Raw genomic sequence first — 23,774 nt, forward strand, 5'->3', positions numbered from 1 at the left:
GGCAAAAACTTTTGTTGCTAAATTCGGAAATTTTCTAGAGAAGGAGTTTCTCTCGAAAGAAGTGAGTCGGAGGAAAGTAGAACTTGATGAGGTAACTATACCTGCTCCCTTATTGGAAAGTAGTTCATCACAGAAACCTGTTTCTGAGACACCTACACCAACTAGTGAGGAAGTTAATGATGATGATCATGAAACTTCAGATCAAGTTATTACTGAACCTCGTAGATCAACCAGAGTAAGATCCGCACCAGAGTGGTATGGTAATCCTGTTCTGGAAGTTATGTTACTAGACCATGACGAACCTACGAACTATGAAGAAGCGATGGTGAGCCCAGATTCCGCAAAATGGCTTGAGGCCATGAAATCTGAGATGGGATCCATGTATGAGAACAAAGTATGGACTTTGGTTGACTTGCCCAATGATCGGCAAGCCATTGAAAATAAATGGATCTTCAAGAGGAAGACAGACGCTGATAGTAGTGTTACTATCTACAAAGCTAGAATTGTCGCAAAAGGTTTTCGACAAGTTCAAAGAGTTGACTACAATGAGAGTTTCTCACTCGTATCTATGCTTAAGTCTGTCCGAATCATGTTAGCAATTGCCGCATTTTATGAAATATGGCAAATGGATAAACAAAACTGCATTCCTTAATGGATTTGTTAAAGAAGAGTTGTATATGATGCAACCAGGAAGTTTTGTCAATCCTAAAAGTGCTAACAAAATATGCAAGCTCCAGGGATCCATCTATGGACTGGTACAAGCATCTCGGAGTTGGAATATACGCTTTGATAAGTTGATCAAAGGATATAGTTTTATACAGACTTGCGGTGAAGTCTGTATTTACAAGAAAGTGAGTGGGAGCACTACAACATTTCTGATAAGTATATGTGAATGACATATTGTTGATCGGAAATAATGTAGAATTATTCTGCAAAGCATAAAGGAGTGTTTGAAATGAGTTTTTTCAAAGAAAGACCTCGGTGAAGCTGCTTATATATTGAGCATCAAGATCTATAGAGATAGATCAAGACGCTTGATAAGTTTTTTCAATGAGTACATACCTTAACAAGATTTTGAAGTAGTTCAAAATAGAACAGTCAAAGAAAGAGTTTCTTGCCCATGTTACAAGGTGTGAAATTGAGTAAGACTCAAAACCCGACCACGGCAGAAGATAGAAAAAGAATGAAAGTCATTCCCTATGCCTCGGCCATAGGTTCTATAAAGTATGCCATGCTGTGTACCAGATCTATTGTATACCCTACACTGATTTTGGCAAGGGAGTACAATAGTGATCTAGGAGTAGATCACTGGATAGCGGTCAAAATTATCCTTACCGGAATAAGGATATGTTTCTCGATTATGGAAGTGACAAAAGGCTAGTCGTAAATGGTTACGTCGATGCAAGTTTTGACACTAATCTAGATAACTCTAAGTCTCGGTCTAGATACATATTGTAAGTGGGAGCAATTAGCTAGAGTAGCTCCATGCAGAGCATTGTAGACATAGAAATTTGCAAAATACTTACGGATCTGAATATGACGGACCCGTTGACTAAAATTATCTCACAAGCAAAACATGATCACACCTTAGTACTCTTTGGGTGTTAATCACATAGCGATGTGAACTAGATTACTGACTCTAGTAAACCCTTTGGGTGATGGTCACATGACGATGTGAACTATGGGTGTTAATCACATGGTGATGTGAACTATTCATGTTAAATCACATGGCGATGTGAACTAGATTATTGACTCTAGTGCAAGTGGGAGACTGAAGGAAATATGCCCTAGAGGCAATAAAAAAGTTATTATTTATTTCCTTATATCATGATAAATGTTTATTATTCATGCTAGAATTGTATTAACCGGAAACATAATACATGTGTGAATACATAGACAAACAGAGTGTCACTAGTATGCCTCTACTTGACTAGCTCGTTAATCAAAGATGGTTATGTTTCCTAGCCATAGACATGAGTTGTCATTTGATTAACGGGATCACCTCATTAGGAGAATGACGTGATTGACTTGACCCATTCCGTTAGCTTAGCACCCGATCGTTTAGTATGTTGGTATTGCTTTCTTCATGACTTATACATGTTCCTATGACTATGAGATTATGCAACTCCCGTTTACCGGAGGAACACTTTGTGTGCTACCAAACGTCACAACGTAAATGGGTGATTATAAAGGTGCTCTACAGGTGTCTCCAAAGGTACTTGTTGGGTTGGCGTATTTCGAGATTAGGATTTGTCACTCCGATTGTCGGAGAGGTATCTCTGGGCCCACTCGGTAATGCACATCACTATAAGCCTTGCAAGCATTGTGACTAATAAAGTTAGTTGCGGGATGATGTGTTACGGAACGAGTAAAGAGACTTGCCGGTAACGAGATTGAACTAGGTATCGAGATACCGACGATCGAATCTCGGGCAAGTAACATACCGATGACAAAGGGAACAACGTATGTTGTTATGCGGTCTGACCGATAAAGATCTTCGTAGAATATGTGGGAGCCAATATGGGCATCCAGGTCCCACTATTGGTTATTGACCGGAGACGTGTCTCGGTCATGTCTACATAGTTCTCGAACCCGTAGGGTCCGCACGCTTAACGTTACGATGACAGTTTTATTGAGTTTTGATGTACCGAAGGAGTTCGGAGTCCCGGATGAGATCGGGGATATGACAAGGAGTCTCGAAATGGTCGAGATGTAAAAATCGATATATTGGACGACTATATTCGGACTTCGGAAAGGTTCCGAGTGATTCGGGTATTTTTCGGAGTACCGGAGAGTTACGGGAATTCGTATTGGGCCTTAATGGGCCATACGGGAAAGGAGAGAAAGGCCTCAAAAGGTGGCCACACCCCTCCCCATGGTCTGGTCCGAATTGGACCAGGGAAGGGGGGCGCACCCTTCCTTCTTTCTCCTTCCCCCTTCCCTTCTCCTACTCCCACAAGGAAAGGAGGAGTCCTACTCCCGGTGGGAGTAGGACTCCCCCCTATGGCGCGCCTCTCCCCTTGGCCGGCTGCCTCCCCCTTGCTCCTTTATATACGGGGGCAGGGGGGCACCCCAGAGACACAACAATTGATCCTTGAGATCTCTTAGCCGTGTGCGGTGCCCCCCTCCACCATATTACACCTCGAGAATACCGTTGCGGAGCTTAGGCGAAGCCCTGCGTCGGTGGAACATCATCATCGTCACCACGCCATCGTGCTGACGAAACTCTCCCTCAACACTCGGCTGGATCGGAGTTCGAGGGACGTCATCGAGCTGAACGTGTGTAGAACTCGGAGGTGCCGTACGTTCGGTACTTGATCGGTCGGATCGTGAAGACGTACGACTACATCAACCGCGTTGTGATAACGCTTCCGCTGTCGGTCTACGAGGGTACGTGGACAACACTCTCCCCTCTCATTGCTATGCATCACCATGATCTTGCGTGTGCGTAGGAATTTTTTTGAAATTACTACGTTCCCCAACAGATGTTGATGGAGATTGACCCCCTCCCGATGAGAGGATCGTTGGTGATGACGATGGCGATGATTTCCCCCTCCCGGAGGGAAGTTTCCCCGGCAGAACAGCTCTGCCGGAGCTCTAGATTGGTTCCGCCTCGTGGCGGCGGAGTTTCTTCCCGAAAGCTTGCTTATGATTGTTTCCAGGGTAAAAGACCTCATATAGCAGAAGATGGGCATCGGAGGCCTGCCAGGGGGCCCACGAGGTAGGGGGGCGCCCCCCCACCCTCGTGCCAGGGTGTGGGCCCCCTCTGGTGGATTCTTTCGCCAGTATTTTTTATTAATTCCAAAAATAACTTCTGTGGAGTTTCAGGACTTTTGGAGTTGTGCAGAATAGGTCTCTAATATTTGCTCCTTTTCTAGCCCAGAATTCCAGCTGCCGGCATTCTCCCTCTTCATGTAAACCTTGTAAAATAAGAGAGAATAGGCATAAGTATTGTGACATAACTTGTAATAACAGCCCATAATGCAATAAATATCGATATAAAGGCATGATGCAAAATGGACGTATCAACTCCCCCAATCTTAGACCTCGCTTGTCCTCAAGCGGAAGCCGATAACGATAAATATGTCCACATGTTTAGAGATAGAGGTGTCGATAAAATAAAATACGGACATGAGGGCATCATGATCATTCTTATAACAACAACATATATGGATATTGTCATATGATTTCTTATGCTCAAGTAATAATCTATTCACAATGTCAAGTATGAATCAGAAACTTCATTGAGAACTAACAAACTATGATCTCGGTCATTGAAGCAATTGCAATTTATCATAACATCGGAAAGTGTCAATATAAGAGCTTTTCAGCAAGTCCACATACTCAACTATCATTTAGTCTTTCACAATTGCTAACACTCACGCAATACTTGTGGTTATGGAGTTTTCATCAGACACAGAGAAAGATAGGGGCTTATAGTGTTGCCCCCCAACCTTTTACCTCAAGGGTAATGTCAACAATAATAATTCATGCTAACTTACATCCAATTGGATATATATACCAGGATCTTTCCAACACAATGTGCTTGCCAAAGGATAAAATGTAAAAAGGAAAGGTGAAGATCACCATGACTCTTGCATGAGGTGTGAGACAAGAATAAAAGATAGGCCCTCCGCAGAGGGAAGCAGAGGTTGTCATGTGCTTTTATGGTTGGATGCATGAAATCTTAATGCGAAAGAACGTCACTTTATATTGCCACTTGTGATATGGACCTTTATTATGCAGTCCGTCACTTTTATTGCTTCCATATCACAAGATCGTATAAAGTTTATTTCCTCCACACTACTAAATCATACATATTTAGAGAGAAATTTTTATTGCATGCAACAATGACAACTTAATTACTTGAAGGATCTTACTCAATCCATAGGTAGATATGGTGGACTCTCATGGCAAAACTGAGTTTAAGGATATTTGGAAGCACAAGTAGTATCTCTACTTGGTGCAAAGAATTTGGCTAGCATGAGGGAGAAAGGCAAGCTCAACATGTTGGATGATCCATAACAATATACTTTATTTCGGATATAAGAAAACATAACCCATTACGTTGTCTGCCTTGTCCAACGTCAACTCTTTAGCATGTCATATTTTAATGAGTGCTCACAATCATAAAAGATGTCCAAGATAGTATATTTATATGTGAAAACCTCTCTTTCTTTATTACTTCCTATTAATTGCAATGATGACCAAAACTATGTTTGTCAACTCTCAACAACTTTTATTCATCACACTCTTTATATGTGAAGTCATTACTCTCCATAAGATCAATATGACCTCTTTATTTCTTTTTATTCTTTCTTTTTCTTTTGTTCCCTCAAGATCAAAGCAAAGTAATCAAGCCCTTGACTCAACACTAATATTTATTGTATATAGCTCACGGACTCGATTACATAGAAGGATCATAAAGAAAAACTCAAAACTAGATCATACTAAAACTTTATTCTACTAGATCAAGATATTACGAAAAGGATCGAATTAAGAAAAACGGTAAAGATAGGAGTGTGATGGTGATACGATACCAGGGGACCTCCCCCAAGCTTGGCAGTTGCCAAGGGGAGTGCCCATACCCATATACTCAATTCTCCTTTGCTGGTGAAGAAAATGGTGGTGACGATGGGTAGTCGCACATCGAGCGTAGGAGATCCTCCAATTTGCGGATAATGCCATTGAGTGCAATGATATGCTCCTTCAACAAAATATTTTCACGTGTGAGATACTTGTTTTGTATACGAGCTAACTCAATCATCTTGAAAGCTTCGATCTCAGTTGGGGTAAGAAGATTGTGATGAGGTTGAAGCATGTCTTCTTCTTTTGCTGCCGGAGCTTGATCCTCCGTGGCCTTCTTGATCCCATCATCCTTGTTGATCTCCATCGGTTCTTCCCTCTTCAGCTCTATCTTCATTAGCCAAGCATCGTTGCCCTCATTGTTAGAGGAGGGGAACGACATGATGCCTGGCCTTGACAACTCTGGCAGGAAACAGCTCAAAACAAAAACAGAGGATATTTGCGTGGTACGGTGGTCAAAACCTTCGGGAGATTATGTAATGAATTTTTACCGACCAAAAGAAGTATCGTGCAAGAAAACGGAGTCCGGAGAGCGCATGAGGTGCCCACGAGGCAGGGGGCGCGCCCAGGGGGTAGGGCGTGCCCTCTACCCTCGTGGACGCCTCGTGTCCTTCCCAGACTGCTTCTTGTTTTCCTATTTTCTTAAATATTCCAAAACAGAGGAATATTGCCATTAGGACTGTTTTGGAGTCAGTTTACTTACCGTACCACATACCTATTCCTTTTCGGAGTCTGAAACGTTCTGGAAGGTGTCCCTTATGTATTCCTCCGGGGTTACGGTTTCAATAACTTTAGTTTCAACATTTATAGGATTACCTGAGATATAATGTTTGATCCTTTGACCGTTCACCACCTTCGGATTTCTGCCTTCGAAGTTGTTGATTTTTATGGCTCCGGAATGATAGACCTCCTCGATAACGTAAGGCCCTTCCCATTTAAAGAGAAGTTTTCCTGCAAAAAATCTTAAACGAGAGTTGAATAGCAACACATCATCACCTACATTAAACTCCCGCTTTTGTATCCTTTTGTCATGCCATCTTTTAACTTTTTCTTTAAACAGTTTGGCGTTCTCATAGGCTTGAGTTCTCCATTCAACAAGTGAGCTAATGTCAAAAATCCTCTTCTCACTGGCAAGTTTGAAATCATAATTGAGCTCTTTAATGGCCCAATATGCCTTATGTTCTAGTTCGAGATGTAAGTGACATGCTTTTCCATAAACCATTTTATATGGAGACATACCCATAGGATTTTTATATGCAGTTCTATAGGCCCATAATGCATCGTCAAGTTTCTTGGACCAATTCTTTCTAGATCTATTAATAGTCTTTCACAAAATTAATTTGAGCTCTCTATTACTCAATTCTCCTTGACAACTAGACTGCGGGTGATACGGAGATGCAATTCTCACTACAGGAATCAGCTCCTTTGCCGTCTGTGACGGCAAAGGCAAGGATGGCGGACTGCAAAAGGCTCTGGCAAAGTAGGCATCGGTAAAGAGCTTCTTTGTCGTCTGCTTTTTGAAGCAGACGGCAAAGGGGCCTTTGCCATCAGCGGCGGACGGCAAAGAAAGCCGACGGCAATAAATTCGCTGTTTGTCCGTTAGGTGGCTAACGACAGTCTTTGCCGTCCGTGACTGACGGCAAAGAGCATCAAGCCTTTGCCGTCTGCCACTGTAGGCAAACTAACCAAATGGGTCAGCTGCCAGGAAGCACAGGTGGTTGCCACGTGGCTTCTTTGCCGTCCGCCGCGGACGTCAAAGAGCCCGTTGCCGTCGGTGGCAGACGGCGAAGAGCCTGCATTGCCTCTTTTTTTCTGTTTTTTCTTATACCCAACCATTTTTATAGCAAATAGATGATACATATATATTTTTCACATGGCAAGTTCACAGCAAACATATGAGATATCCAACACATATAATTTCATCATACATGCATAGTTCCATCAACCATACATAGCAAGTTCCACATACATGCATCCAACCATACATATTACAATAGTGTCATCCTACCATACATGCATAGTTCATCGATACAAAAGAAACATAGTTCATCCAAATAAGCACTCCATCTATGCTAGCTTCCGTGAAGCGAATGAATTTTGCAAAATGGGAAATAAGAAAGTTATAAGAAGAAGATTAGAAGAAGAAGAAGAAGAAGAAGAAAATGAAGAAGAAGAAGAATATATGACATTTATGAGCTAATTTAGGTGAAATTGATCGTTTGTGAGCTAACATAGGTGAAATGGATCATTTATGAGCTAACCTAGGTGAAATGGATCACTTATGAGCTAACTTAGGTAAAATGCATCATTTTAGAGCTAACCTAGGTAAGATGGATCATTTTGGAGCTAACCTAGGTAAAATGGGTCATTTTAGAGCAACTTGGGTAAAATGGATCATTTATGAGCTAAGTAAGGTAAAATGGGTCATTTTAGAATGGATCGTTTATGAGCTAACTAAGCTAATTATGCCATTTTTGACATAAGTAAGCTAAGTACATGTCATTATTGAGCAAACCTAGTTAACTAAGCATATTAGAGCTAACTTTGGTCATTTTGGAGGAAACAAAGCTAAGTATAGATCGTTTTAGAGCTAACTTAGGTAAAATGGATGGTTTTGGAGGTCAGTAAGCTTATTAAGTCATTTTGGAGGAAATAAAGCTAAGTCTAGGTCATTGTGGTAAGCATTTTGGAGGAAATAAGGCTAAGTCTAAGTCTTTATGCATTTGTTAAGCAAAACACTAGAGAAACTTACCATGATCGTGGAGGTGTAGGAGCGGGCTGGCTCGTGCCGGTAGCTGGAGAAGGATCGTGCGATGCTTGTCTGGAGTTACGTTGCACCAAAGATCATTTCCAATGTCTCGTTAGCATGATGACACTCAAATGTTGAGACTAGCAAGTAATGTCCATTCAAATTAAACTCACCATGGTCCCAGGAGCAATCACTAGCATCGGCGGAGCGGTCTGACCGGTCTTCTCGCACACAGACTACACATTTGGTTTTGACGACTCAATCATACTAGTTAGTAATGAGACAAACACTACATGAATGTTTTGGCTAATCTGCAGAAGAAACTTACCACAAGGAGCTCGTACATGGCCCTTGCCTGCATGTCATTCCGTGCCCTCTCCTCCTCCAACATCGTTGTCGTCCTCTCCTCCAACTCCCGCTGCCTCTCCGCCGCCTCCGCCAGAAGTTTCTCCGTTCTATCTCTCTCACTCTGTATAGCAGCCTGCAACACCACTCCTCGTTACCATTTGTAATCATTGATGGAAGCACAGACAATGTAATGGAGAAAGGTAACTGAGTACGTATAACTAACCTTGATGGCGAGTTGGACTGGCCGTTCACGAGGCCTTATCTCAGGAGCGAAGCTCGACTGGCGCGCCTTGATCTCCGGGAGAGTGCTAGGACAACGGATAAGTCCATCTCCAATGGCTATGGAGCCATGGGACCTCCCGCCACCAGATATCATCACCAGCTCTGGATCAATGGGACCCTGGCTCGGGTTAAAGTCCTCCCCTTTCCTCGCCTTCCCCTCATCTCTATATTTCACGAGCTTGTCGTGGGAGGAGATGTTGGTGAAGTTGTTTGCATCATCGAGGTCAGACGGAGAGAATGCCTTGACTTTCTTGAAAGAGGCAGTGTGGGCCATGGCATACAGGTCGTACACCTCTGGCACCTTATCCGCCTTATTGTAGCGTGCCTGAAAGAGAGAAACAAAGTAAATTAGTAATTAAAGGGCTCAAGCTAGCATGATGAATGAATTGCATGAATCATGAAGCAAACCACATACCCAGTTCCGCCCGAACTGATATAAGTTGGAGCTGCCTTGATGGTGTGGCACACCTTCCATTTGGGCACGTTTGTCCTTGGCCGCGTTGTGGACGGCTAGCCATTCTTTTGAGCACCACTCATTGACCAACACCTCCCAACAATCCATCCAATCCGCACACCATCTCGGAGGCGCCTAAGTTAGCAAATAGAAACTTGAGCGCTACGGCTATGAATTACTAAATGAAGGAAGTAAGTACAAGGCCTTAAGAATTACCTTCATGTACTGCTCCTTACTCAGGAACTCATCGCGGCACGCTGGCTTGGGCTTCTTGATACCATGCAAGGAGTAGTAGTCTCGAACAGCCTGCACCTGAGCCTCGTGCCGTAAGTTCTGTAGTAGGCGCTTGCAGACGTTCTCGATAACATTTGCCGCCTCCTCCTCGTATCCCTCCTCACACCTATAGAATGTCTGCAATCAAATGAGACAATATTGATTAGTACAATTAATAACTAGCTAGTTGAAGATTTTTAAATGTGTAAAGGAGAAATTACCCAGAACTTTCTGATTACCACATCTGCCCTCGTGTCGCACAAGACACCGTCGATAATCTCACCCGACGGGGCCGGGGCAGCCAGTAGTGCTCCCAGCTCAATCCAAGCTCTGGAAGCCGACCCTCACCAGGCAACGTGACAAACCCCGGGAAGTTTTGCCGGCAAAGCACTCCAAGGACGGAGTTGGGCCGGCGGACACTATGATGGTGGTCCCAACCCCTACAGCATGACAAGGCCAACACATTAGATATTTGAAGAAATGTGAATGCAGAAGGTACAAAAGGATTAAATGCACTTACCTCTCCCCATCAGGGAAAATCAACCACCTGTGCTCGCGGGTCGCCGGCACGGACGGGAGCCGTGTATAACCACGCTGGTAGACGGTGCCCCCTCCTCCTCAATATCAGTCGGCTCCCCGCCATCATCAGCATGGCCACTCGGCCCCTCAGGCTCATCCGGCCAGGTACCCCATCCAGACGTGTGCTCCTCCGGGGTCTCGTGGGTCAAAGGCTCATGGGCCGAAGGCCCATCGACCCAAGGCTCGTGGGCCGAAGGCTCGTGGACCGGAGTCCGTGTAGCCTCCTCCTCGGACGAGTCCACCCTAGCAGTCACGTGCTCGGGTGAAACAGCTGGGGGTGGCGGCAAGGAAGGCGCCCTAGCAGTCACCCTACCTCCTCTCCCGCGACCACGTGCTCCAACTCCTCTCTTCTTCCCTCCCTTACCTCGTCCCCTGCTGGGCACCGCTGTCGACGAAGAAGGGCCCGGCGGTGTTGCCATACTGTCCAGCAACGCTCGGCGGAGAGGTGCGTGTGGAATGGAAGACCTCCCACCATGCGCCGACGAAGAAGGGGCCTCGGAGCGCTCCCGACCAGCGCCCACCATCTTTCAACACCTGCCATGACAAAGAGTAAACGAAATTAGTACAGCATAAAAAAAATACCGACATGAATAATAATATGTATATCACTTATGTATCATCATCAAGTACAACATAAAAAAATTGAATACCCGACACTACTAATAATCTCGATCACTATCATCAATAAATGCATAATCATCATCATCACTATAATCAATGACGGGCTCATAGGGTTCAGTGGCATCAAATATATGACCTAACTCATAATTCACAAATATATGACCTCGTCGGCCTCTGGTGTCGTGGGTGTCGTGTCGGGGGTCGGGGTGTCATGCCGGGGTGGCGTGTCGGGGTCGGGGTGTCAGGGTGTCCGGGTCGGGGTGTGGGTCGGGGTGTGGTGTCAGGGTGTCGGGGTGTCGGGGTCGGGGTGTCAGGGTGTCGGGGTGTCGGGGTGTCAGGGTATCTTTTTCTTCTTCTTCTTCTTCTTCTTCTTCTTCTTCTTCTTCTTCTTCTTCTTCTTCTTCTTCTTCTTCTTCTTCTTCTTCTTCTTCTTCTTCTTCTTCTTCTTCTTCTTCCTGTATTTTTCTTTTCTTCTTCTTCTTCTTCTTCTTCTTCTTCCCCTTCCTCTTCTCCTTTTTCCTCTTCTTCTTCTTCTTCTTCTTCTTCTTCTTCTTCTTCTTCTTCTTCTTCTTCTTCTTCTTCTTCTTCTTCTTCTTCTTCTTCTTCTTCTTTTCTTCTTCTTCTTCTCCTCCTCTTCCTCCCTCCTCCTCTTCCTCTTCCTCTTCTTTCTTCCTCTTCTTCTTCTTCTTCATCATCTTCTTCTTTCTTCTTCTCCCTCCACCTCTTCCTCCCTCCTCCTCCTCCTTCTACTCCTCTTATTCTTCTAAACTAAAACTAAAACTAATCTAAAATAAACTAAACTAAAAATAAAACTAAAACTAAACTAAAACTAAAACTAAAGTAAAACTATAACTAAAACAGAAACTAAATTAACTAAAAGTAACTAAAAGAAACTAAACTAAAAAAGGGGGGAAGATCACTCACCTGCGCAGGGGATCGCCGGTGGAGGGGGAGGCCACGACGGGTGGGGGCGGCGGCGGCCCGGTGGAGGGGAGTCCGCGACGGGTGGGGGCAGCGGCGGCCTGGTGGAGGGGGAGGCCGCGGCGGGTGGGGGCAGCGGCGGCCCGGTGGAGGGGGAGGCCGCGGCGGACGGGGCGGGGACGGCCACGCAGGGGAGGGAGGGGTGGCTGGCCAGCGTGGAAGGGGCGCCGCAGTGAAGGGGTGTGGGGCGAGGGGGCGGCGGCGGGCGGTGGGGCGACGGGGCAAGGGGGGCGGCAGGTGGTCGGGGCGACGGGGCGAGAGGTGGTGGGTGGGCGGGTGGCAGCGACGGGTGGTGGGGGTGGCGGCGGGTGGCTGGTGGCGGGGGCGGCAGCGGGTGGCGGTGGTCGTCGGGGTGGGGAGGACAAAAAGAGAGAGAGAGAGAGAGAGAGAGAGAGAGAGAGAGAGAGAGAGAGAGAGAGAGAGAGAGAGAGAGGGAGGGAGCGGGGTGGGGGACGGCCGTTAGTTAGGTTATCTCTTTGCCGTCCGCCCCCTTTGCCGTCCGCTTTTTTGCTCTTTGCCGTCTGCTAGCAGACGGCAAAGAGGGGGCCGTTAGGTTTTTTCTAAGCAGCTCATTAGTGGGGCCCGCCTCTCTCTTTGCCGTCCGCCAGCAGACGGCAAAGAATTGGCTGGCAAAGACATTCTTTGCCATCAGCCAGTTCTTTGCCGTCCGTTTTTTGCAAGCTGACGGCAAAGACCTTCTTTGTCGTCCGCCAGCAGACGGCAAAGAATAGGCAGACGGCAAATAAGCAAATTCCAGTAGTGTCTATGATTAACATCATACTTAGCAAGCATTTTACGAAAAGCACCATGAATAAAATGTGAACCACCATCAGTCATTAAATATCTAGGGACTCCAAACCTCGGAAAAATAACTTCTTTAAGCATCTTAATAGAGGTGTTATGATCAGCACTACTAGTTGGAATAGCTTCTACCCACTTAGTAACGTAATCAACAGCAACTAAAATATGTGTATACCCATTAGAGGAAGGAAACGGTCCCATATAATCAAAGCCCCAAACATCAAATGGTTCAATAACAAGTGAATAATTCACAGGCATTTCTTGACGTCTACTAATATTACCAATTCTTTGACATTCATCACAAGACAAGACAAACTTACGGGCATCTTTGAAGAGAGTAGGCCAATAAAAACCGGATTGCAATACCTTATGTGCAGTTCTATCTCCAGCGTGGTGTCCTCCATAAGCTTCGGAGTGACACTTGCGTAGGATCTGTTCCTGTTCATGCTCAGGTACACAACGTCTAATAACACCATCTACTCCTTCTTTATAAAGGTGTGGGTCATCCTAGAAGTAATGTCTTAAATCATAGAAAACCTTTTTCTTTTGCTGGTATGTGAAACTAGGTGGTATAAATTTAGCAACAATGTAATTACCATAATCAACATACCATGGAGTAGTGCGAGAAGCATTTATGACAACTAATTGTTCATCAGGAAAGCTATGATCAACAGGTAGTGGGTCATCAAGAACATTCTCTAACCTAGACAAGTTGTCTGCAACGGGGTTCTCAACTCCCTTTCTATCAATAATATGCAAATCAAATTCTTGTAGCAAAAGAACCCATCTAATAAGTCTAGGTCTAGCATCTTTCTTTTCCATAAGATATTTAATAGCAGCATGATCAGTGTGAACAGTTACTTTGGAATCAACAATATAAGGTCTGAACTTGTCACAAGCAAATACAACTGCTAAAAATTCTTTTTCAGTGGTAGCATAATTTCTCTGGGCACTGTCTAGAGTTTTACTAGCATATTGGATAACATTTAATTTCTTATCAACTCTTTGTCCTAGAACAACACCTACAGCATAATCACTAGCATCACACATAATTTCAAAAGGTAAATTCCAATCAGGTGGCTGAACAATAGGTGCAGAAATCAATGATTTCTTAAGTATTTCAAATGCTTCCACACAATCATCATCAAAGACAAAAGGAATATATTTAAGAGATTAGTCAGAGGCCTGGAGATTTTAGAGAAATCCTTAATGAACCTCCTATAAAAACTGGCATGACCAAGGAAACTTCTTATACCTGTAATGTCGTTGGGACACGACATCTTTTCAATAGCATCAACTTTAGCTTTGTCAACTTCAATACCTTTTTCGGAAATTTTATGCCCCAAGACAATACCTTCATTAACCATAAAGTGGCACTTCTCCCAATTCAAGACAAGGTTAGTTTCTTCACATCTCTGCAAAACTCGATCAAGGTTGCTCAAGCAATCATCAAAAGAAGTTCCATATACGGAGAAATCATCCATGAAAACCTCAACAATCTTTTCACAAAAATCAGAGAATATAGCCATCATGCATCTTTGAAAGTTAGCAGGTGCATTACATAAACCAAAAGGCATACGTCTATAAGCAAAGGTACCGAAAGGGCAAGTAAAAGTGGTCTTTTCTTGATCCTCTTTTGACACAGGTATTTGAGAGAAACCGGAATAACCATCCAGAAAGCAAAAATGTGTATGTTTGGATAGTCTTTCTAGCATTTGATCAATAAAAGGTAAAGGGCAATGATCCTTTTTAGTAGCTTTATTTAATTTTTGGAAATCAATTACCATCCTATAACCTGTAACAATTCTTTGTGGGATCAATTCATCTTTATCATTAGGAACAACGGTAATACCTCCCTTCTTAGGGACACAATGGACATGGCTTACCCACTGACTATCAACAATAGGATAGATTATACCTGCCTCCAGAAGCTTTAGTATTTCTTTCCTTACCACTTCTTTCATCATAGGATTTAACCGTCATTGGTGATCAACAACTGGTTTAGCATCTTTCTCCAATTTTTTTTGTGTTGGCATAGAGGGGACTAATGCCCTTAAGATCATCAAGAGTATATCCAATAGCAGCACGATGCTTCTTCAGAGTTTTCAATAGTTTCTTTTCTTCATGCTCTGAAAGGTTAGCACTAATAATAACATGATATATCTTCTTTTCATCAAGATAAGCATATTTAAGAGTATCAGGTAAAGGTTTAAGCTCAAACACAGGATCACCCTTGGGTGGAGGAGGATCCCCTAGGATTTTAACAGGCAAGTTGTGTTTCAAAATAGGTCGCTGTTTAAAGAATACTTCATCTATTTCCCTTCTTTCATTCATAAACATATCATTTCCATGGTCTAGCAAATATTGTTCTAAAGGATCACTGGGAGGCATAGCAATAGAAGCAAGACCAATAATTTCATCTTTACTAGGCAATTCCTCATCACGGGGTTGTCTACGAAATTTAGCAAAATCAAACTCATGAGACATATCACCCAAACCAATAGTAACAACATCCTTTTCGCAGTCTATCCTAGCATTAACAGTATTCAAGAAGGGTCTACCAAATATAATGGGACAAAAGTCATCTTGTGGGGACCCAAGAACAAGAAAATCAGTAGGATATTTAACTTTCCCACACAAGACTTCAACATCTCTAACAATCCCAACTGGTGAAATAGTATCTCTATTGGCAAGCTTAATTGTAACATCTATTTCTTCTATTTCAGCAGGTGCAATATCCTGCATAATTTCTTTGTATAAGGAATGAGGTATTGCACTTGCACTAGCACCCATATCACACAAGCCATGATAACAATGATCTCCTATTTTAACAGAAATAACAGGCATGCCTACCACAGGTCTATGTTTATTTTTAGTATCAGGTCTAGCAATTCTAGCAGCTTCATTGCAGAAGTAAATAACATGCCCATCAATATTATCAGCCAAGAGATCTTTAACCATAGCAATACTTGGTTCAACTTTAATGTTCTCAAGGGGTTTGGGTGTCTTAATATTACTTTTGTTGACCACAGTTGAAGTTTTATCATGATCCTTTATTCTAGCAGGGAAAGGTGGTTTCTCAATATAAGCAGTAGGAACAACAGGATCATCATAAGTGATAGTATTTTCTTCAACTTTAATAGGTGCAACTACTTTTACTATATTGGGAGGATTATATTTAAACCACTTCTCCTTAGGGAGATCAACATGAGTAGCAAAGGATTCACAGAAGAAGCTACTATCTCAGAGTCAAGTCCATATTTAGTGCTAAATTCACGGAAAACATCGGTATCCATAAAATATTTAACACAATCAAACTTAGGTGTTATACCTGACTCCTTACCTTCGTCGAGATCCCAATCTTCAGAGTTGCGTTTAATTCTCTCCAATAAATCCCATTTGAATTCAATAGTCTTCATCATAAAAGAGCCAGTACAAGAAGGATCGAGCATGGAGCGATTATTGAGAGAAAGCCGAGCATAAAATTTTTGAATAATCATTTCTCTTGAGAGCTTATGATTGGGGCATGAATATAACATTGACTTAAGCCTCCCCCAAGCTTGAGCGATGCTTTCTCCTTCGCGAGGCCAAAAATTATATATATAATTACGATCACGATGAACAAGATGCATAGGATAAAACTTCTGATGAAATTCCAATTTAAATCAGTTGTAGTTCCATGATCCCATATCATCACATAGCCTAAACCATGCCAATGCCTCTCCCTTCAAATATAAAGGGAAGACCTTCTTCTTGATAACATCCTCAGGCATACCTGCAAGCTTAAATAATCCACAAACTTCATCCACATAGATTAGGTGTAAATCGGGATGCAATGTTCCATCACCTGTGAAAGGATTAGCTAGCAGTTTCTCTATCATACCCGAAGGAATTTCAAAGTAAACATTTTCAGTAGGTTCAGTAGGTTGAGGAGCAACTCTTTGCTCTACTGGTCGGGGTGAAGATACCCCGAACAAGCCCCTTAGAGGATTACTTTCCATAGTAACAAGTCACAGTAATTTTCACCACACTATATAAATTTTTCCGTACCAAATTCCACCTACCAAAGGCGCTTCACTCCCCGGCAACGGTGCCAGAAAAGAGTCTTGATGACCCACAAGTATAGGGGATCTATCGTAGTCCTTTCGATCAGTAAGAGTGTCGAACCCAACGAGGAGCAGAAGGAAATGATAAGCGGTTTTCAGTAAGGTATTCTCTGCAAGCACTGAAATTATCGGTAACAGATAGTTTTGTGATAAGGTAATTTGTAATGGGTAACAAGTAACAAGTGTAAATAAAGTGCAGCAAGATGGACCAATCCTTTTTGTAGCAAAGGACAAGCCTGGAAAAACTCTTATATGAAGGAAAAGCGCTCCTGAGGACACATGGGAATTATCGTCAAGCTAGTTTTCATCACGCTCATATGATTCACGTTCGTTACTTTGATAATTTGGTATGTGGGTGGACCGGTGCTTGGTTGCTGCCCTTTCTTGGACAAGCTTCCCACTTATGATTAACCTCTATTGCAAGCATCCGCAACTACAAAAGAAGTATTAAGGTAAACCTAACCATAGCATGAAACATATGGATCCAAATCAGCCCCTTACGAAGCAACGCATAAACTAGGGTTGAAGCTTCTGTCACTCTAGCAACCCATCATCTACTTATTACTTCCCAATGCCTTCCTCTAGGCCCAAACAATGGTGAAGTGTCATGTAGTCGACGTTCACATAACACCACTAGAGGAAAGACAACATACATCTCATCAAAATATCGAACGACTACCAAATTCACATGACTACTTATAGCAAGACTTCTCCCATGTCCTCGGGAACAAACATAACTACTCACAAATCATATTCATGTTCATAATCAGAGGGGTATTAATATGCATATAGGATCTGAACATATGATCTTCCACTAGATAAACCAACTAGCATCAACTACAAGGAGTAATCAACACTACTAGCAACCCACAGGTACCAATCTGAGGCTTTGGGACAAAGATTGGATACAGTAGATGAACTAGGGTTTTAGAGGAGATGGTGCTGGTGAAGATGTTGATGGAGATTGACCCCCTCCTGATGAGAGGATCATTGGTGATGACGATGGCAATGATTTCCCCCTCCCGGAGGGAAGTTTCCCCGGCAGAACAGCTCTGCCGGAGCTCTAGATTGGTTCCGCCAAGGTTCCGCCTCGTGGCGGAAAGCTTGCTTATGATTTTTTCCAGGGTAAAAGACCTCATATAGCAGAAGATGGGCACCGGAGGCCTGCCTGGGGGCCCACGAGGCAGGGGGGCGCGCCCAGGGGGGTAGGGCGCGCCCCCACCCTCGTGGCCAGGGTGTGGGCCCCCTCTGGTGGATTCTTTCGCCAGTATTTTTTATTAATTCCAAAAATAACTTCCGTGGAGTTTCAGGACTTTTGGAGTTGTGCAGAATAGGTCTCTAATATTTGCTCCTTTTCCAGCCCAGAATTCCAGCTGCCGGCATTCTCCCTGTTCATGTAAACCTTGTAAAATAAGATAGAATAGGCATAAGTATTGTGACATAACTTGTAATAACAACCCATAATGCAATAAATATCGATATAAAAGCATGATGCAAAATGGATGTACCACATATTCAAGTTCATTTTCAGGTATGTTGTTCCCTGGTAGTATTATTCCATCGTTAATGGCACTGGATTGGCCAACACCTGAGTGATACAATGGTGGTGATTGACATCGATGTTATTCCCTCTACTACCGGGTTTTATTACTTTCACAGATAATCATCTACATACGAAAATGAAATGGAATATGAAGTGACTCTTATGAAAATACTTGCATTCTCTCTGTGATACAAGATGACTATAGGTTCCTATAGCCCTATACTACATGCTTGCTAACAAATATTTGGTTGAAACAGATGGCCTGCATAATGTTGGATAAATATATAAAGGAACATACATATACCCTTTAGATATGTGGTAGTATATCCCATAATCAAACATTTCCTGGTACATGATGTTCAATTTTATTGTTTATCTATGCTATAATTTTATTGTTTATCTATGCTAGAATTGAAACTGATGTTCAGTTTTCAAGCAAGAATGTGTAGTTACAGTTCTCTAAGGCTAAGCACTTGGATATTATCTATTTAAACATATAGCTTCACTTGATATGTAAGATTCTGATTAAATAATGTCTTGCCAAATATTCAATCATTGTACTGATTGTAGTTCTTACTAATGAATAATACTTTTCTATGGTTTGAGTATCACTATTTTATTGTTCTGGTGTTAATGACAATTTGATCTTAAAAATGGATGTCCTCACCGAGAGGATCAAACATGGCCCATTCTGACATCCTTCTGTTTCATTGTTCTATGTTTGCATGCAGCCTGTTAAATAGAACGTAATGAAAGTGGAGTTTGTGTGTTGTCATACTATGCAACAATGCCATTTTGCATACCTTTGGTTATTCTTCTGGCCAAATTTGGATGAAGGTGGGAATACCAGCTAATTCTCATTTGGTTGCATTAATACAAAAGGATCTCAAATTAGCGTGAAGCCTTTTTGTTTCTTGCGCAAATTATATTATATAGAATTATTATGATAAAAATCTGATCCTGCTAGATGTTTTTTTGGATTGTTAGACGCACTCTAACTACGCAATTTTTACTTTTAATATCATTCCACCAAAAGTTCAAAGTAACATACTTTTTATGTTTCATTATCTGTTGCTCCATAAATCCTCCTCCTACCCAGTGCTATAAATACCCGCAGCAACGCGCGGGGTATCATCTAGTATTCCTAAAAGAGCCAAAACAGTAGGCTGTAAATGGGTCTACAAAACTAAGTATGACTCTATTGGGAATATAGTGGCAAAAGGATTTACACAAAGAGAAGGGGTAGATTACAATGAGACATTTTCCCCAGTCTCATGTAAGGATTCCTTCAGAATCATAATGGCATTAGTTGCACATTTTCACTACAGGAATCAGCTACTTTGCCGTCTGCCACGGCAGACGGCAAAGGCAAGGATGGCGGATGGCAAAGGCCTTTGCCGTCTGCCGCGGACGGCAAAAGGCTCCGACAAAGTAGGCTACGGTAAAGAGCTTCTTTGCCGTCTGCTTTCTGAAGCGGACGGCAAAGGGGCCTTTGGCATCAGCGGCTGATGGCAAAGATGCCCTCCCTTTGCCGTCTGCCAAACACAATCTTTGCCGTCAGCCTCGTAAAACCACGGACGGCAAAGAACTTAGTAAATATTAAAAAAAACGTTCGGTGAGCAGCCTGTCCGGCGTCCTGCGTTTGGCGTGTCCGGTGCCCGGCGAGCAGTACTCCAACAATACAAACCGACGAGAGGAATGAACGGACGACGATAAACACTACAGTACCATCAACACTTGCTCCAAGAATCGACGAATGAATTTCACAATACATTACCCACAAACACTACAGTATACACGAACAAATTACAAGAGATTTGATTTAACGAGGAGCTCCAATCCGCCCGCGGCTGCGCCGGAGCTCACCACGCTCATCCGGGCGCTGGATCCGGTTGCGACCCCACCCTTCGATGAGGGCTAGCACCCAGCACCCTTGGTTGCGGGTAGAGCTGCCGCAGGCCGCCGCTGCTCGAGGTGGCAGGGGCAAACGGGGACCGGGCCAGGCACGGCGGCGTCAAGGGCGAAGAGAGAAGGGGCCGATGCCAGCGGGCGAGGTGGTGGCCGGAAGGGGCAATGGGGGCCGGGGCCGGCGAGGGCAAAAGGGGACGGGGCCAGGCACGGCGGCGTCGGGGGCGAAGAGAGAAGGGGCCTGCGCCGGCGGGCGAGGTGGTGGCCGGAAGGGGGCGATGGGGGCCGGGGCCGGTGGGGGCAAATGGGGACGGGGCCGGGCACGGAGGCGTCGGGGGAGAAGAGAGAAGGGGCCGTGCCGGCGGGCAAGGTGGTGGCCGGAAGGGGGCGACGGGAGCCGGGGACGACAGCCGGCTGGGGCGACGAGAGGCGGGGAGCAGAGGCGTACGAGAGAGAAGGGAGACAGATCGTGGTGGGGGTGGCTCTCAGGAGGATAAGGGAGAGAGAGAGTCAGTGGTGGGGGCGTGGGATGGGCCGCATCAGTTTTGCATTGTGGAGATGCATGTGTGGAGCAGATCATGCCATGTCATTGATCCGTGTGATCGATCCGCGTGGTGTGCTTTCTCTTTGCCGTCCACCAGCAGACGGCAAAGAAACTGGCCATTAGGTTGTCCTCGTAAGCCCGCCACCCACCCTCTTTGCCGTCAGCTAGCAGATGGCAAAGCTTCTTTGCCGTCCGCTAGCAGACGGCAAAGATACGGCTGATGGCAAACTCTATCTTTGCCGTCCGCTGCCTCTTTGCCGTCCGCTTTCTGGTGGCTGATGGCAAAGCCTTCCTTTGCCGTCCGCTGGCTGACGGCAAAGAGTCGGCATACGACAAATCTGCTGATTCCAGTAGTGTTTGATTTAGAGCTACATCAAATGGATGTAAAGACGGTATTTCTAAACGGGGATTTAAAAGAAAATGTTTACATGAAACAACCCAAGGGTTTTATCATGGAAGGCAAGGAAGATATGGGATGTCGCCTGAAGAAATCCATTTATGGATTAAGGCAAGCCTCTAGACAGTGGTATCTAAAGTTTAATGAGACAATTAAAAGATTTGGATTTAAAGAGAATGTTGAGGATTACTGCATTTATGCAAAGTTTAAAAATGGGAAATATATTTTCCTAAACTTGTATGTGGATGATATCTTGCTTGCTAGCAGCGATGTTAGTCTACTACGAGAAACAAAGAAGTTCTCGTCCTCAAATTTTGATATAAAAGATCTTGGTGAAGCATCATATGTTTGGGCATAGAAATTCACCGAGATAGAAAAAATGGAGTTTTAGGACTATCGCAGAAGGCATATTTAGAAAAGGTTCTTAAATAGTATAATATGCATGTGAGTAAAGCCACACCTGCTCCAATAGTCAAGGGCGACAGTTTTGGAAAATTCCAATGTCCCAAGAACCAGTACGTGATCGATCAAATGAAACTAGTACCAAATGCTTCGGCTGTTGGAAGTTTACGGTGTGCACTCGCCCTGACTTAGCTTTTATCACCGGGTTACTCGGTAGATATCAAGAGAATATAGGCACAGAGCACTGGAAGATGGTAGAGAAAGCATTGCGTTATGCGCAAGGCACGAAGGACCACATGCTAACATATAGGAGATCTGATTCCCTAGAGATAAGAGGGTATTCAGACGCAAATTTTGCGGGAGACAAAGATGATAGAAAATCCACGTCAGGATACGTGTTTACTCTCACTAGAGGGGCTATTTCGTGGAGAAGCTCCAACCAGTCAATAGTTGCATCGTCCACGATATATGCAGAATTTATAACATGTTATGAGGCCACAGGGCCGGCGATATGGTTAAAGAAACTTATACCCGACTTGAAAGTGGTAGATTGTATTGAAAAACCACTAAACATGTACTGTGACAACCAGCCCGCAGTATTCTATGCTCACAACAACAAGTCGAGTAATGCTGCCAAAACAATAGAGATAAAGTATTATGTTGTGAAAGATAAAATCCAGGATCACACTATAAGTCTCGAGCATATAAGGACAAAGGATATACTTGCGGATCCGCTTACAAAAGGCTTACCACCCAATGTGTTCAAGGAACACTTAGCCGGCATGGATTTAAGGGAAAGCCTACGATTCCTGAATCATGAGAGGCCCAAAAGGAACAGAATTTGTTTCAAGACAGAGAGGTGTGTTGTAGCTGTCTGATTCTATCGGCAATTGAGCTGTGACGATGAAACATGCTCTATGTATTGATCTATGATGAAACGAGTAAAGTAAAAGGTATATGGTTAAAAGTAAAAGTTGAGATCAAGGGGGAGAATGTTAGGTTGATCTCCTCCCGTGTGGGCCCAACGGGAGGAGATCAACCTAACAGTTCACCCTAAACCTATTCTGAGCTGATGACGTCAACATGTTCCTGCCTTCTCTGAAAACTACCAATCATATGTTATATGCTCTGATTTTAAATTAGCTAGGTTCACTGGTGTTTCTCGACTGGAAAGGGTGGTAAGACTATCTATTAACTGTCCTGATGGCACAAGGAAGAAGCTTTTGGGATCGCAGCAAATGGATGAAAGGCGTGATTGGAAGCGCCAGTTGGTTCAAACTTTGGTGGACAAGTATAATGATTACCACCATCTTTCAGGGGTTTGATATCTGTCCCTCTCTCCCGCACTCATTTTTGTTTTGTTTTCTCCATGGTTGCATTGTGTCGTCATATTTCATCTAACAGTTGGTTGCTGATCAGATTGATGTTTCTTAATCTCAGGATCTTGCATATGAACTCAAAGATGTTGTGCGCTTCAAATCAGTTGCTGGGGGCAATGGCCATAGGTACTATCATATTAATTTCACAATGAAGACTAAAGGAGCTGATGATAGTAACTCTGGTGGTGAAGATTTATTCTTTGCTGAGGTCAAAATCAAGGGTGGAGAATATGTAGAACTGGTGGTCAGCTGTTTCTGCATGGTTGAACCTACTGACAATGGTGTGGTGTACTCTTCTTTTACCTTACATATCCTTCTTTCCCCCGTCAGTTGTCAGTCATTCCCTTTGGTTGTGCTTTGTTGATTTACTTGGCAGTGGCAGCTAAATAACAATTTCCTCCTTGAAAAATAAATAAAGGTCATTGCTATGGTTGTGTTGTTGTTGAGTATGTATTTTGTACTGCACTCATATTGGAGTTGTGGCCCACCTCCTAGTCTTGTATAATTGAGGTAGAGGCCTTCCCTTGTATTATATATGCGTGTACCAGCACCCCAATCAATCATCGTATTGCAAATCATCTGTCTACATGGTATCATCCTTTTCGATCTAACCCTAGGGTAGCCGCCGCCGCCGCGACGCCTCTTCGCGCTGCCGCCGCCGCCGCGCCCCACCTCCCCTCGTTTCCCCCTCCCGCTGCAGCCGCGCTCGCGTTGCAATCCGCCGCATCCCGCTGTTTCGCTCGCTAGCCGCGTCCGCGTTGCCACCCATCGCTAGCTAGCCCGTTGACCCATTGCTAGCCAGCTCGTTGACTCATCGCTAG

General features: G+C 43.9%; 1 pseudogene; it reads left to right on the plus strand.

Moving 5' to 3' along the window:
* LOC123120949 (uncharacterized) overlaps positions 1 to 23,339 on the plus strand; it is a 41,178-nt pseudogene extending 17,839 nt beyond the window's left edge.
* The last annotated feature ends 435 nt before the right edge of the window (positions 23,340 to 23,774 follow it).

The sequence above is a fragment of the Triticum aestivum genome, chromosome 5D (assembly GCF_018294505.1).
Source record: "Triticum aestivum cultivar Chinese Spring chromosome 5D, IWGSC CS RefSeq v2.1, whole genome shotgun sequence".
Classification (NCBI taxonomy): Eukaryota; Viridiplantae; Streptophyta; class Magnoliopsida; order Poales; family Poaceae; genus Triticum; species Triticum aestivum.